Genomic DNA, 16741 nt, shown 5'->3' on the forward strand with positions numbered 1-16741 from the left:
GATTGATTGGTCGATTTCAATTCTAGGGCAATGGTTTGCATATGAAGCTTCAACCGCATTGCAGTAAGCAAAGGGTTCTAGATCGGCATGGATGGTCAGTTCAGTGCCCTGATGCAAAAATTTGAGGCACTGATGATATGTGGATGGAACGGCCTTCATGGCATGAATCCATGGGCAACTGAGGAGGATGTTAAATGGTAGGTTTAGATCAACAACATGGCAAACTATCTCTTGGATGACTGACCCAACCTTGATTGGCAGCAAAATAGTTCCTTCTGTGGTTCTTTCCAAGTTGTCATAAGCTTTGATGGTGATAACCTCACTGATGATATCTGCCTCATTATACCCAGCATTTTTTATGAATTTTAGGGTGAAAATATTCAAGGCTGATCCATTATCTATCATTACTCTTTTTACAACAAAATTGGATACCATGATGGCTATGCGAAGTGGAAGGGTGTAATCTGGCTTGACCACGGGTATGTCAATGGGTTTGAATGATAGGGCACATGAGGAGGATAGGTGTCCAATGAGATTACAAAAATAAATAGTTTTGATATCTAAAGGGACACAAGATTCTATGAGAGTACTATCAAGGATGTCTTTATACACAGGACTGGTGCGGAGAAGGTCTAAAATGGAGATTTGGGCTGGCATGTTCCCAAGGTGTTCCAAGATATTGTACTAGCTTTTTGATGGAGCTAATGGTGCTGGTGAAACTGGTGGGCCTATGATGTTAAATCATGCTCTTTGAGTGGTGACTGTACACTCATTGTTTGGTCCTTGGATATTGATAACATTGACAGAAGGCTCTTTCTCGGATATGCAACCTATGAGGCTACCATAGTCTATGTAGGATGAAGTGTGGTCATTGTTCTTTGCATGCTATTGGTTTGGCTGGTAGTTGTTGGTGTTGTTGTTTTTGTTTTGGATAGGTTCTTTTATATGATTTTGGTTGTTGTGAGGAGGAAAAGAATTTTGATAGATCTGTAAGCCTGCATTGGGAGAGGTTTGGGCACCAATGGTGATTTCTTTCCAATCAACGAGGTCCTACACATAATCTTTCAGTTTCATGCATATGAGGGTGGTGTGACCTTTTACCCTATAAAATTTGCAGTACTCATTGTCTTTGTACCATGCATCTTTGGATTGGCCTAGGTCAATTTGCTGGGTAGGGGGAAATTTGAGGAGGTTTTCCTTAGCCAATTTCTCAAAATGACATCTAATGGCTCACCAAGGGTTGTATAGTTTCTAGGTGTAGGTTGGAACTTGGGTTTTGGTCCTGTAGCTACATTGATGGCATTAGCTTGATTGCTAGACCCTTGAAAATTGGGTCCTGGATTGCGGCTTTGATAGCTTTGGTGATTCTACTGTTGGTAGTTGATAGCTTGTTGATTGTTTGGTTGATATGGTGGGTTAGACTAATTTTGGGAAGGACCAACCAGATTTGCATGTTTGGTGTTAGTAACCCCATCTATTGCAACATGCTTGTTTTTGTTCCAATACCTAGACTTGTCATTTGAATGTGTTTGATTTTGGTTGGCCTCCTTGTAAATCTTGACCACACCATCTTCAATGAGTCCTTGCTCAAGGATCATTCCTTTTTCTTTGATATCCTTATAGTTCTGCAAAAAATTCATGGTCATGTGGCGAGTCAAGCTGGGATGTGCATTATCAATAACCATTTTCACCAAATGGTGCTCTAGCAAGGTGCAAGATATGCGGGTGGTAAGGGTTTTCCATCTTTGCAGATATTCGGGAAGGCTTTCTCCACCTTTTTGCTTAGTGTGGACAAGATCAACTACTGATAGCTCTATTTCAACAAGATGAGCATATTGGGCTACAAATGCCTCAAAAAATTTAGAAAAGTTTTTAATTGTGCCATATGGGATTCTATAAAACCATTCCAGAGTTGGTCCAACCAAGCTTTTGGGAAAGAGATGCAAGAGGAAGATGTCACCGTATGCCACTTCATGGCAGTGCATGTAAAATTCTTTGATATGTGTGACAGGGTCTCCTTTTCCTCTAAATTTGTCAAAACTTGGGTATCTCAAAGTGTTTGGGAAATGGTGTCATGATAATGGCTCTATCAAATGGGTAAGGACACACATTCTCAAACTTGAAGGTTTTTGGATCATTTCCCTCCTAGATGTTCTTCAAAGCTTTCTTCATGGCTTCCCATTCTGAATTGATAGGTGATGGTTGGGGTACCCCCAATGTAGGAGTGCCCTAAGGTAGGTATGTGCTAGATGGGGCAATGGAATATGGATGGCTGTGAGGTATGGGATGGTAGGGATTGTACATGGCTTGGGCAACTAAATGATGGATGATGGGTTGTTGAGGTGGAGGTGGCACATATTGCTGCATGTGTTGCAAGGCTTGTTGTTGATATTGGATATGAGGTTGGGATTGAGGAACATAGGCTGGTTGTGGGATAAATGGATTGCTTTGTGGAGGTGAAGTGCAAGGTGATTGTGAAGCTGGGTGGAAGGGTTGGGGAGCTAGTGGAACTTGACTTTGGATTTGAGGAGTTTGACCAATGTAGGTGGGTTACACCCCCATTTGGGAAGGTATCTAGAAATAATTGGTGGTTGATGGGGGTGGTGGATTACCTCCTAGAAGTGGCATAGAAAAATAGTTGGTGATAGTAGGTAATGGATTAGTTGGTGGTGGAGGTGGTGGGAATTGATGGGGTTTGATAGCTTGGTGGCTAGATTTGGAATTTTGGTAGAGTGGTGGCAGGAGCTTGGGTCACTTGAGAGCTTGGCAGAACATTGGTATTAGCTTGTGGGGTTTGATAGCTTTGTGGAGTGAGGGTAGTAGCTTGTGGATTTGTGGCTGATGGCACTGAGCTCCAAGGACCTAGTGGAAATGATGGAATGGTGTTTTGAGCTAGTGGAAATGAAAAAGCTAGATTACTCTAGAAAAAGCTCTACCAAAGGGATAACCTTGGTGAGGCTGGTGGATTTGCAAGATGGTAGGAATGGTAGACTTTTGGCAAGGTGATGATAATTCTGAAGGCTTGGGTGAGGATTTTTTGATTGCTAGCTAGATGGTTTAGAACTAAATGAGATGGAGAACTAAAATGCTTAAAGGGATGACTAAGGATGGCTGGCTTACCTACAAAGATGACTTTAAAGTGAAGCTTATGCAAGAATATGTGGAGAAACAAGGGGGTTTAATCATAGAAATCATGCCTAGTTGGTAAGGCATAAGTAGGGTTAACTCCTGGATGATGGCTAAATTGGATAGTGTGATCTAACTAGGCCTCTTGAAGGACTTTGTCGGCAACTTTGTCTTCTGCTTTGTGGAGTTTGGCAATTCAAGGACTTGGTGTTGCTTCCTTTCTCTTGGCTGAAAGTTCTTGGTATGCTTGGGATGGCTTGAGTTTGGCTTTGTGAAACTTCTATTTGAGTTTGGGTTGTTCTGATATAAATTCCTGAATCTACTTGGCTTTGAGAGATCTTGGTTGTTTTCCTTCAACTTGTTCAACTTTTAGAAACAGGTAGTGACTATGCTAAGTGTGCCCTAAGCTAGGATTGACCAAGTTTGGCAAACATTCATTCAACAAGTAAAAGATCAAGCAATAGATAGGAACAACTAGATAGACTTTTTGATTTTCAAAATGTGATACTTGTGCCAAGGAGTGTGTATGTTTTACAAATTTTTTGAGCAGTCACTTCAAACACATTAACATCCTAGATGGTTGTCTACAAAGCTAACAATTGGTTTAGCTAGGGAGTTCTCGATATACCCAAGGTACATGAGGCCTAAGTCTGTAGATGAAACCAAAAAGATGTCACACAATCGAGAAGAGCGGTAACCCACTTCTCCTCTTTCACTTCTCAAGGGTATAAAGTTCCTTGAGGCTTAGCCCGAGTGACAAAATCTTGATTCCAAGAGAGGTTTCTTTGGATTCACCTCCCAATTTTTATACTCCACTAGAATGCTGGAGTTGAGGTCATCCCAAGGGGTGATGAAATCCCCAAGCAGGCCTCCTAAAAGCTAAGACAAGATTTTTGATCCTAATCTTATGCACCCAAGATGGCCTCGAAAGATGACAAGGGGAGGGAAGACTTGGATGATCTTGGGCTAAAAAATAGAGTTCTTTTCCAACTGACACTTTAAGTTTTCTGATCTAGACCTTGCAAGCACACCTGTTTAGGATGAAAATGTTCAATTCCAACTTTGAAGCATCAACAAAAGTAAATCGATCAAAGAATTCAAGCAAGAAGAAGAGTTAGGGTCTACAAATTAAATCTCGTGCGCCCGAAGGCCCTCCACGTCAATTGTTTTTTGTTCAGTTTTAAAGCCCAAACTCGAAGTGTGATCAATTTAATCTAAATTTTTGGACATTCAAGAAATCTTATGAGTTAAGACAAACCCCCAAAAGCTAATTAAGTAGAATTCGATCATGGAACACTTAACACTCTCTTAGGTAGGCCCATCCCCATAAATGTCATTGAGATTGCAACCAATGGTTAGAATGATGGGTGATTAAAGAGGGTGAGTCCAATGAAAACTACTTAATTTGATTTTTTTTTTATTTTCTTTTAACTTAAAACAAAATCTTGAGTGTTCAAAATTCAACTTAGCCTAAATTGCATGCAAAAGAGAGATTTGTTTGTTCTTTTTAGAGCACCAACATGAAGTGTTTGATTTGTGGGGTTTTTAGATGTATAAGTTAATTTTTCCAATTTGCAAAAACAAATGACAATGACTTATAAGTAGAACAACAAGGTAGATAGCATTCCCACAAAGGAAAAGTGAGAAAATGCGTTCCTGTGAGGGTACTCGTGTTCCCGCAGGCAGGTTTTTGATCTCGCAAAATAGTTATCAATCCTACTGACTTTCCGTTCGTGGGGATGATGATCCCGCAAAGATTTTGAGTCACAAGAATGATAGGAAAGACTACTAAATTTTTTTCTTAAAACATGAGCCAGAAACCCGAGAGCTCTTTTTGACAGAGCGATCCTGCAGGTTTATGCCCTTACAATGTTCCCGCAAGCAAAAATAATGATCCTGCTAACAAAAATTCACTATAGTCCCGAGAAGTTTAAGATAGGAAATGGCAAGGCGAGAATGACGATCTCTATGTTTCTGAGACACATTCTTGCTGGAGGATTTGGACGATCCCACTATTTTTGAGGTGTGTTCCCGCTGGAGGATTTGTCAGCAGGGATGAAGAGGCTATTTGATGATACGTAGCAGACTATTTTGTTGATGAAGTGTGAACTCACTGTCACGGGTTTGTGTTCTTGCCAGAGAATAGTAGCGTTCTCGCATCGCAGGATCGCGTTCCCGAGGTTGTAGGGATGCAAAAAGTTTTGTGTTTTTGACTGTTTGCTAGGTGAAAACTGAGGATAGGGTTAGGAGCGCATTCTTGAGGCGTTCAAAGTGGCCCTGCAAGTAAAATCAAAAGGTAACACAAACAAAAGATATTGCCATTGTTAGTTTTGCATGGTTAGCCAAAATATGAAAAAAAGCATGTAAAACTAACATAAATGAGGATTAAAATGACCCTTGCGAGGTCCCACCAAGCATGCCAAAATGTATACACTAATATGTTAGCAAGAAACACTAATCTATTAAAAGAACAAAGCATTAACCAACGAAATTAATATAAACCTTAAGAGAGACAAAGAGAAGCCCTCAAATGAGAATATGAACCATTAAGAGGTTCTCTCAATGAGGCCTTTCTTGTTTTAGGGATGAGTCTATTTGAATGGATTTAGGATTGTGAAACTTGGTCTCAAAATGACATTATAACTTTAGCTTAAGGATTGTGATGAAATGGCTTGGGAGGGGATTCAATTTATAGGCCAAGGGCTTGAGGGATGGGGGCCTAGGATGTAAGGAGAGATGGAAGCTTATGAGGGCTAGGATGCACTCAAAGGGGAGCACATGGATTATGCTTGTTTAGCACCAATCAGGGTCAGTGGATGGAGGAAAGGGCAAGGATGAGTCAACAAAGGAGGCTCAAGGCCTTAAATGACCCTCATAATGGCTTGTAAGAGCATTGAAGGCTTAGTGGTTGGGATAAAGTTTTATGGTTGGGATATTTTGAGGGAGGAGACTTTGGTTTGGCTTAGGAAAGTCTTAAGCTCACTTAGGGAATGTGACAAGGTTATGGGGGGGATTAGGCTTGGGTTTAGGATTAAATTAGGGATGTTAGAGATGGGCAAGTGGATGACATTCATGAGGGTGGGTGAGTTAGTGGCTAAGCTTGGTTATTATGGGTGGATGGGGTGGATTAGGCTAAATGGAGGGTTAGGGATAGGTTAGGGGTTATTAGATTTGAGGTCTTTATTTATCAAATAAACTTATTTAATAAATGAAGATTTTGCAATTAGATAGGGAAATAGGATTTAATTTATAAATGATAGGTTATTTGATTTATCAATTAGGACTATAGATGATTAAATTAAATTAATCAGCTAGGAGTGGCAAAGGATTAATTAAATAGGAATTTAATTAATGATGCCTTTAGAGATAACTAAATAGGATTACCGAAGCGGTGTAATCATATTTAGGTGTCTACAAATAGATGATAGGATCATCCAAGCACAAAAATTCATCAAGGATGATGAATTCCTCAAATTTGTAGAGTTTAAAATCATTTTATATAAAGTAAAGTAGAGTGAATTGGTTTTGAAACTCAAACCTAGGGAATCAAAAGAAAAGATCCAAGAACTGGTAGACAAATTGCATGCTTATGACCCAAGGAGTGAAAATAGGACTCCTAAAAAGGTAATGAACCTTTTTTAGAGAAGTGGAATGCCTCTAGTGCCTAGATGGGATTTGGATCAAGCTTTCATGCTTGATGAAATTAGGTGACAAGAGAATCCAATCTCATATAAGGCATTTGGTGCTGATGGTCTTCAAAGGGGATCATGTTTCAATATAGATTACAAATCCTTATCAGTGTGGAGCATGGCACACAAAAAAGCAAAAACTAATGGATGTATAGAATACTACTCACGGTAATATGATAGTTTGGACCATGCAGAGTACTTTTGGTTCATCAATTTCAAAGGCCATGAAACAATTCTTGTTTATGAATGAGTCCAAAGTGGAAGAAATAGAAACAAAACTGGTGAGAACCTTCCATGATTACATTGATGACATGAAGTTCTACGAGGAAGATCTTAGGAAGAGGTATATTTATAGCATAAAAATAAAGAATTTGGAGGGAATGGATAAAGAGCTAGAGGTCAAGGTTGCATCCTTAATGGAGAAACTTAATATTATAGAAAAAAATAGAGAAGATACAAGAAGTAAGAAACCGACAAGGGTTGTGCAAGAAATGTCAACCCAAACCATAGAACAAGTGCAAGATGATGTTTATCTGTGAAGAATGACCATAGATATTCAAGCTTCACAACAATGTGGTGAGATGAGGACCAATGTTTTGAAAGGTATGATAGGACATAGGATAGATATAGTAAAGAAGATATTTCAGTAGGCACGTAGCCTTTTCATTTCTTTGTAGAATGATGAGCATATATGGTATGAAACATTATCATGGCTATCACCTATTTTTATTCAATGGGGGTCATATATTCAATTTGTGGAAAGATTGATTTTTCTGATGGCAACAATGCCAATTTTACTAGAAAAAATCTTCATAGTAAAGGAGTGCCTAGAGATAGTAAAAGAACTAATCGGTTTCTTTACTAAAAAGATACAAATTATACAAAATAAAATAAAGGTTTTATCAGGAAGGATTAATCAATATATCCCACCAATTTTGGCTGATGAGAATAAATTGAAGGACTGGAAAGAGTGGTCCAATTCTTTTGATTCAATACTAGCTTAAGGAGTGGTAGAAACTATTTTTTATGATGAAAGTGATGTTCTTTTCAACAATTTAACTGATTCCCCTTTCAAGATAGAGATTGACCTAAACTAGCTTGCAAGTGAATCAAAGGCTATAATAGATTCTAGGTGCTACAAGGTAATTAGTGACTTGGATAGAGTTAGAGGCATTAAATGGCCAACCAAGAGGGAAATCTATGTGTGGGAGGAAATTGGAGAGATCAAAGCTCCACCCATAGGGAGCTATTAAAAGTCACAACTAGATGGTAGAAGGGACAAAATAGAGGAAAATATAATGATAGTGGCAGGTTGTTGAATTATAGACATGCTAATCATGGAGACACTTGAACAAAGTTACGACCTTTCAATTTTGGAACTACTTCTCCAATTTCGTCGAAGTAAAAAGAATGTTTGTAAAGAGAAACTATAAAAAATATCTTTTTATTCAATTTTGAATAAAATTTTGACAAGTGACCTACCATATAAAGCTTGTTGCAATCCTTGTCTATAAAAGGATTTCCAAGATATGGAGTGAAGGTCTGAATTTCTTGTGCTACATGAGCCTCTATAAATTTTGGGTCAGTCCATGCATAATGTAAATCTATTCCAGAATTAAATATGAAAGCTAATAGTTTTTGGCCTATGTGTGTTATTCTCTGATAGAGATAATCACTAAATTTTATACAGTTTCAAAGAAATTAATACAATTATAGAAATCTAATTTTCATCTCAGATCTTGTCCCTTTTCGTTTCTACGTATTTTTCTCTAAAATTTAATAGATAATTTTATTAAGTTTTGGTTGTAATTCATTTTGATCTATATTGTAATTTTCTTTTGCTAATAATCTAATGGATTATGTAAATGCTTAATGTAGGTTGAAACAACACTATGGTTTTAAGAAAAGATATGATAAGTATGAGATCTAGAAATAAATATAGATAAATCTTTACACAAAATGTTAAGATAAGATCTAGAAGTAAGTGTGTGATCTCTATGAGTTATAGCCCAATGGATAAGACATTGGTCATCATTGTAAGTTGATCTGATTGGAATGTTTTGCATGATGTAGAAAAATTATATCAATCAATCTTTTGATGTTATGTTGTTTGAGTGTGAAATGGAAGCTTGTACTTGATTCATGGTGTTTATTGTGAAATGGAAGACTAAATTCCTAAGGTAAGCCTACCTAAATCTTGTAGAATTCAAAGTGGAGAAGACTTTAAGGTCATGTTGGTCGGTCCTTTTATTTTGATTTTTAGAATGCCCACAATGGCTTTTAGCTAATTCCTACATTTTTTAACATCATAAAAGGTATTTGAAATCCTATCAAATTAGGAGCCAACACATCTTATGTGCCTTGTCTATGTTTCCACATTTTGCATTCAAGTCTAGAATGGAAGTTGTAACTAATATATGACAAATTCACTCTATCTAGTAGACTTTGATTGATGTTTATACCATGTGTTAGCATGAATTCTAATGCTACTACATTGGGGGAGTATCTTAAGCTTTGGAGAGTATTGATATGTTGCATTCATGACTATATTTTTCATTGATGTAAACATAGCAATAATTCTGTTAAGACTAGAAGAATAGAAATTAGTAATATTAGGATGCATAGAGGAACATGTTCTTGAGGTTGTCCTGATGATATGGTTAAGAGGACTAAGTATGAGTCAATGTTGTACCAAACTTACACTTGATTTACTAGAAGCAGTGTAGAAAAAGAGCATTAGAAGTTTTACATGTGTGAAGTTTTGTATAGATTGTAAGTTGACAGTGCTATTATAATTATGAATGAATTAATTATCATATTTTAATTAGTTGAGAAAGCCTCAAGGCCAACTCAAGGAATTATTGTGAAGATACAGTATAAAGAAAAGTTGTTTTCCTTGCTTATGAAGAAGTCTTGATTTAGAGGATCAAGTGGAATGTAAATTATTAGTGTGTAGTGTGAGAAGGAGAAGAATGTGTACTAAATTTTTGTAAGCAATCTAAGGGATCATTGGATGAGCTGTATGAGATCTAGTTACAAAATTTGAAGGAGTAGAAGTCTAGTTGACAGGACAAAGACAAAGGAAGAAGTACATTTTAGTGCTATTATTTTGCAAGGAATAATACACAGTTAATTTCAATAGTGGGTTCTTCGAACTTATCCTTGAAGTTTGGGTAATGGGTCTAGCTATCTTCCACAACTCCTAACAAGGACTCATATGTACTGACTATTGTAACACACTCCAAACAGGGTCTATCCTCGAACAAGGATATATATATATTAGTACATCATCTTAGGGGTACCATCCCCACTAGGGTTTTCCCTCTAATCAAGGGTTTTCTTAGTTAACATATTTGGTGTTAATTGTGAATGAATATTTTGTTGTGGTTTTAGTTAACTTTACTCGTTTGGTTAAGATTTTTTAAAATTCATGATGGTGATAATAGTTGGATAACTTATTCACCCACCCCCCCTCCCTTAGTTATATTAGTGGACTATATATTCTAACATTTGGTATCAAAGCATCAAGTCCTTGATGAAAAGGCTTAACAACTTTGGGAGATCAGTGGTGAGTTATTTCAAAAAGAATAGTCCTAAGTCTGATGGAGGAAATTTCTTAACCTAGGAGATGGAGCTTCTAAGTGAGAGATCAAAATTGTGTAAAAAATTGAGTATTAAGTTTCTAGATAAAAGAAAAAGCAAAGACAGATCCAAATCTGAAGAATACATGGATAGAAAAGAAGGTATTGATCTACTTATGAAAAGAGAGAAAGGAGGTATGGAAATTTTTTCTTATTGGGCATGTAAAGAGTTTAGTCATTTTTGATCTAGTCATCCCAAAAGAGTAAGAAAATATAGAAACAATTTTATTTTTGATGAAGATGATGAATTTAAAGCAAGTATGGTAAGATTCTTGAATGATTGTGATGATAAAGATAATGAACATGAATTAGTTAAGAAAGAGGAAGTATTAGAAGAGATAGCCTTGGTAACTATTATTGATGATTATGTAGAAGAGGTTAATTTTGGATTTGTTAGACAAATTGCTAAAGTTCCCTTTAAGACTAATAATGACTTGTAGAATGAAGTATCTATTGACCATAGAGAAGGAGAAAGATCTAAACCTAGTAAAGAAATAAGAGTTGAGATGTCAACTCCTACTTCTAGTACAAACATGACAAAGAATAACCCTCCAGAATAGATAATTGGGAGCAAGGATAAAGGTGTGATGACAAGGAATAGAGTGAATGAGGAATTATGTCTAATTTCTCAAGTGGAACTAAAATGTCCCTTTTCTGATTTTACATGATATTTCCAACCTTTAATCAGATCTTTAAGATCAAACAACTAATATCACAAAGATCCTCCAAATTTCTCAAGAAACCCCAAATCGGGTATGCCAAAAATTGTGCCAAAAGCTTCACAGCTTCACCAATTATTAATAAATCTGAAAGTGGACATTTTTACAGAAATTTCAGCAGCATAACAGCCTACAAAATGAAATTTCCAGATCCATATAACCTTTACACAACAGTTCTCAAATGTAGGACAAAAACTATGCTCATCGGGCTCCCGAAATTAACACAAAAATGCCCGGAAACACCACACAACACTAATAAACTATCTCAGAAGTTTAATCACATCCCAATACATATATTCAGCTCTATTTTAATAGCTTAAAGTATGAAATACAGCAGCAACCAAAACTGATATGAAATGCTCAACTGAAAATACCAAACTCATGCAAAAAACACACCCAAAAACCCACAAATCTACACTGTTCAGCACAAAGGCAAACTCTGTATGAGCATGCACATGGAATGGCTTCAAACTCCCATCCTTAGCCTTCCTAAAAAATTGCAAACTCCCATTCTTGGGTCTCCCTAGAAACCTGCAAACTCCCGTTCTTGGGTCTCCTTCTCCACAGGTTTGGTAGCCTCTGAAGAATAACAAAGAATGAGCAAAAATCAAGTTCTCCAATCCACCCAAAAATGCCTCCAAACCCCTTAAAAGAGGGTATAACTATAACTCACGTCCAAGAGAGGTTAATGAAACATATTTTAATAATAATTTTCATTTATTAGTCTAATGGTTTCCAAAGATTAACCCCCTTTTTCCGAAACTTCATTTTCTTGGGCCTGCCTGCCTTAGCAAAGATTATTATTTTTTAATTATTTGAAAAGGGGACATGACAAGTCCTCCCCTCCCAAAAATTGCTTGTCCTCAAGCAATGGTTGAAAAATAAACCAATCAATCCACTTGGATCCCAAATGTAGTCATGAACTATACTACTACCAATTAACACAGGCTCCTGCAATATCCTCTGCAATATGACCAAGAGGAATCCATAATCAAACTGACAATTATAGCTCAACCAAACTCCGAAATCACCACTAACACAATCAAAAACCCATGAGGCACACACTCTTAGAACATTAGAACCCAAGAAAAGTGGACAAATCAAACTACCAACACAGTAAATACCATCAACGCATCCCACTGGCCTATACGAAATGCACAATCCAACTCTGCAACAATGGTGAATGCTCTCGAATGAAACTGTACCAAGTATGGAGAATCCACACACTGTACAAATCCTGCAGTCAACACAACTTTGCAAATCACCGGCCACTATCTCATAACCATAACTACCATGCACCCCATGAAAAAGTGATACAACCCACTATGACTGATCACCAGCTAAGTCAGGAGATGTCATAGCCAAAGGAGTAGAATCAATAACAAGACCCGCTGAAGCATCACTCTGAAACTCCTGCTCTAAGTCATGTATTATCAAGCTGTCAACTATAGAACCTATCACCATGTCATGCCCATCACAACTCTCATCTTGAGGCATCAAATTGTCCCATAACTAATGATAAGCACTAGGAACCAAAGTACATGTCTATATCATTATCTCATCAACATGGTCATCAAAGGTAAATTGATGAGAATACCTCATAGTGTAATGCCGATAGAATGCACCAATCTCAATCAGTGGCTCAGACTATAATCCAGATGAAACTAACTACAATTGATCATTAACCATGTTGGAACTAACTACTACCTCCGAAGATATCACCAAGGGAGTAGTGTTACTAGTAGGAACCATGCCAACTGCCGACTCACCAACATCACACATGATCTTTGATAAATCTCTAGTCTCTGTGCCATCAATACTAGAGGCCACCACCATGTCAGGCATACAAAAATCTGCTACAACACCCAACTCAACTGAACCTAACTCTAGTGGGAATGAACCTGATATTCCAATGTTAGTATCAAGAATGGATGCATCCCCATCTCCACTGTCTTTGACAATCTTGGCCATGGACATCCTCGGATCACCAAACACCACTACTTGTGACTATATAGAATCAGGTGAAGACTGTAGTCACTCTAACTCCATGGTCACCTTAGCCAAATGAAACTATGACTCCTTGAAAGCCAACTGTGTGCTCTCAAGAATCTCAGAAGTCACCACAAGCTACTCAGTAAGCTCACTCACCTCATCTTCCTTGGCCAACAATGCATCATATGCTATACTACCCCACTTCATAAGATAATCTCTGTCGGCTACCAACTGCATATAATCCTGTCTCAGAATCTGGATAGCCTCCCATAAAGAGTGGAACTCTGTGAAGGAAAGATAACTGCCTCCCTGCTCATCACTAGTAGGAGAACCCCATCCATAAACTACTAACAACTGACGAGCAGCATCGAAATGCTGGCAAGTGATAGCAATGTCTTGATCACTAACTCTCAACTGATTAGACACATGATGGTACTGGCTTGACTATCTCCTACAAACCTCCTCTGATGCACTGTCTAAAGGAGTATCCTCAAAGTTACTAGTCTCTAGAGTATTACCATCCATATCTTGTGAATCAAATCTAAAACTCATATCAACATACGGAGTATCAAAAACATTAGCATTGCTGTCCAACTCCTCTGTACCCAAGGAAACTAAGTTTTCAAAACTTCCCACTACATCCTCTTGGATGTCATCAATGCCAATATGATCTTGGGACTCATTTGTACACACTGCCAAATATGAAATATCATCAACACATTCCAGCAAGTATGGTCGACTGGATATATGAACAAAGCCCAACATCAGTGTAAAAAAACTAATACCAACATCAGACAATATACTGGCACAATAAAAGACAACACCATGTAATCTGCTAATCAAATCCATGATAGCACCCAAACAAACACTGCTACCAAAAAGTGTTAAAGATCTCCAGTCAACTGAATCCCAAATGCCAATATAACAATCTTGAGTCCACATCCATAAACTAGAATCAACTGGTAACTCAAGAAAACTCCTCACCTGAGTAATATGACCAATACCAACTAACTCCACATACTTGTCATGATGAGATAATGAAGTCACAATACTATCTTTGTTCACCTTCAGCTGGCTGGACAAATCATGTGAAGTACTACTAGCCTCAACCTCATGTGGTGAAGCATCTAACTGTGCCTGGTACTCTTTCTCAGCAAAATAATGAATGCTCAATGTTTGCTCATCTCTACTAGGTATCTCACCATCCTGCACAACAACATTCTCATAATCATCATTTGAACCCACTACACTGTAGTCATTGCTTGTTGTAACTATACCATCCTGAATACCTGTGGCATCACCCTTTGACAACCTGTAAAAAATTGTCTCAATTTGAGTATCAAGTTGACCATTACTATCAATTTGTGTAATATCCTTTCCCACCACCTCCTATGGTAGAGTAGAATTTGAGACCTCTACCTGGCTATCAGCTAGTTTCTCAAACTCTTCATGCAAGTTCTTAGGAATTGTGTCATCTGTCCTGTGAGAAAATTTGCCAAATAGAAATCCAGTCAACTTATCCACCTTAGCTGGGTCGGACAACATGTCATCCATTATATGGTGATGCTCAATCAACTATTTAGACATGTCATGGCTTATTTTCATAAGTTTATCTCGAATGTCTAAATAACCATCATTTCTACTATTTTGACTCTGGCTATCAATTGTCCAAGATCGTCCCCTCTGAGACTCTGTACTATACCTGTCCATTCTGGATAAAGTAGAGTGTAACCCCAATAGGATATAACTTCTTCAAACACCAAGAACTAACATGCAAATGATTAGAAGTAGCATGAAACCATAGATTTGGACATGCAACTTATTAGAAGCAATATGCAACCACCAAATTATGACATGCAAGATCTGGGTACTTGTCAAAACTGAAATGCTAATTTCTACAACCACCAAATTTACCAAGAATTAACATGAAAATGATTAGAAGTAGCATGCAACCATACATTTTTACATGCAGCTGATTAGAAGCAACATGCAATCATAAATTATGACATGCAAGATTTGGGTAGTTCTCAAAACTGAAATGCAAGATCTGGGTAGTTGTCAAAACTGACCTGCAAACTTCTACAAACCCTTAGGCTGGCAAGATCATGGCTCTAATACCACTGAAATGTCCCTTTTCTGATTTTACATTATATTTCCAACCTTTAATCAGATATTTAATATCAAACAACTAATATCACAAAGATCCTCCAAATTTCTCAAGAAACCCCAAATCGGGTATGCCAGAAATTGTGCCAAAAGCTTCACAGCTTCACCAATTATTAATAAATCTGAAAGTGGAAATTTTTACAAAAATTTCAGCAGCATAACAGCCTAAAAAATGACATTTCTAGATCCGTATAACCTTTACACAACAGTTCTCAAATGTAGGACAAAAACTATGCTCATCGGGCTCCCGAAATTAACACAAAAATGCCTGGAAACACCACACAACGCTAATAAACTATCTCAAAATTTTAATCACGTCCCAATAAATATATTCAGCTCTATTTTAATAGCTTAAATTCTGAAATACAGCAGCAACCAAAACTGATATGAAATGCTCAACTGAAAATACCAAACTCATGCAAAAAACACACCCAAAAACCCACAAATCTACACTGTTCAGCACAAAGGCAAACTCTGTATGAGCATGCACATGGAATGGCTTCAAACTCCTATCCTTAGCCTTCCTAGAAACCTACAAACTCCCATTCTTGGGTCTCCCTAAAAATTTGCAAACTCCCGTTCTTGGGTCTCCTTCTCCACAGGTTTGGCAGCCTCTGAAGAATAACAAAGAATGAGCAAAAATCAAGTTCTCCAATCCGCCCAAAAATGCCTCCAAACCCTTTAAAAGAGGGGATAACTGTAACTCACGTCCAAGAGAGGTTAATGAAACATATTTTAATAATAATTTTCATTTATTAGTCCAACGGTTTCCAAAGATTAACCCCCTTTTTCCGAAACTTCACTTTATTGGGCCTGCCTGCCTTAGCAAAGATTATTATTTTTTAATTATTTGAAAAGGGGACATGACATGAACCTACAAACAAAGATGAGGCATGTAAAGATAATCACTGGATGCAAGAAATGAAAGAAAAACTAGATCATATTATGAAGAATGGGACATGGGAATTAGTTCCTAGACCTAAAGACAAGAATGTTATAGGAACCAAGTGGGTATTCAAAAATAAGATGAATGAGAAAGGAGAAGATGTGAGAAACAAGGAAAGACTTGTTTGCAAAGGTTACTCATAGAAAGATGACATAGATTATGAAGAGACATATGCACCTATGGAAAGAATGGAAGCAATAAGAATGTTCTTGTCTTATGCAACAAGCAAGAATTTCAAGATTTATCAAAGGGATGTCAACTCAGCTTTTCTGAATGGAGAACTTGAAGAAGAATTTTACATTGAGAAACCTAATGGATTCCCTTTGACAAAAGATAGAGATTTTGTATGCACATGAAATAAATCATTGTATGGTTTGAAGCAAGTAGCTAGAACCTAGTATGCAAGGTTGGGCATTTATTTGTCTAAGCTTGGATTTATCAAAGGTACAACAAATGATAATT

The sequence above is a fragment of the Cupressus sempervirens genome, chromosome 4 (genome assembly GCF_028749045.1).
Source record: "Cupressus sempervirens isolate cs-2001-9-10 chromosome 4, ASM2874904v1, whole genome shotgun sequence".
Classification (NCBI taxonomy): domain Eukaryota; kingdom Viridiplantae; phylum Streptophyta; class Pinopsida; order Cupressales; family Cupressaceae; genus Cupressus; species Cupressus sempervirens.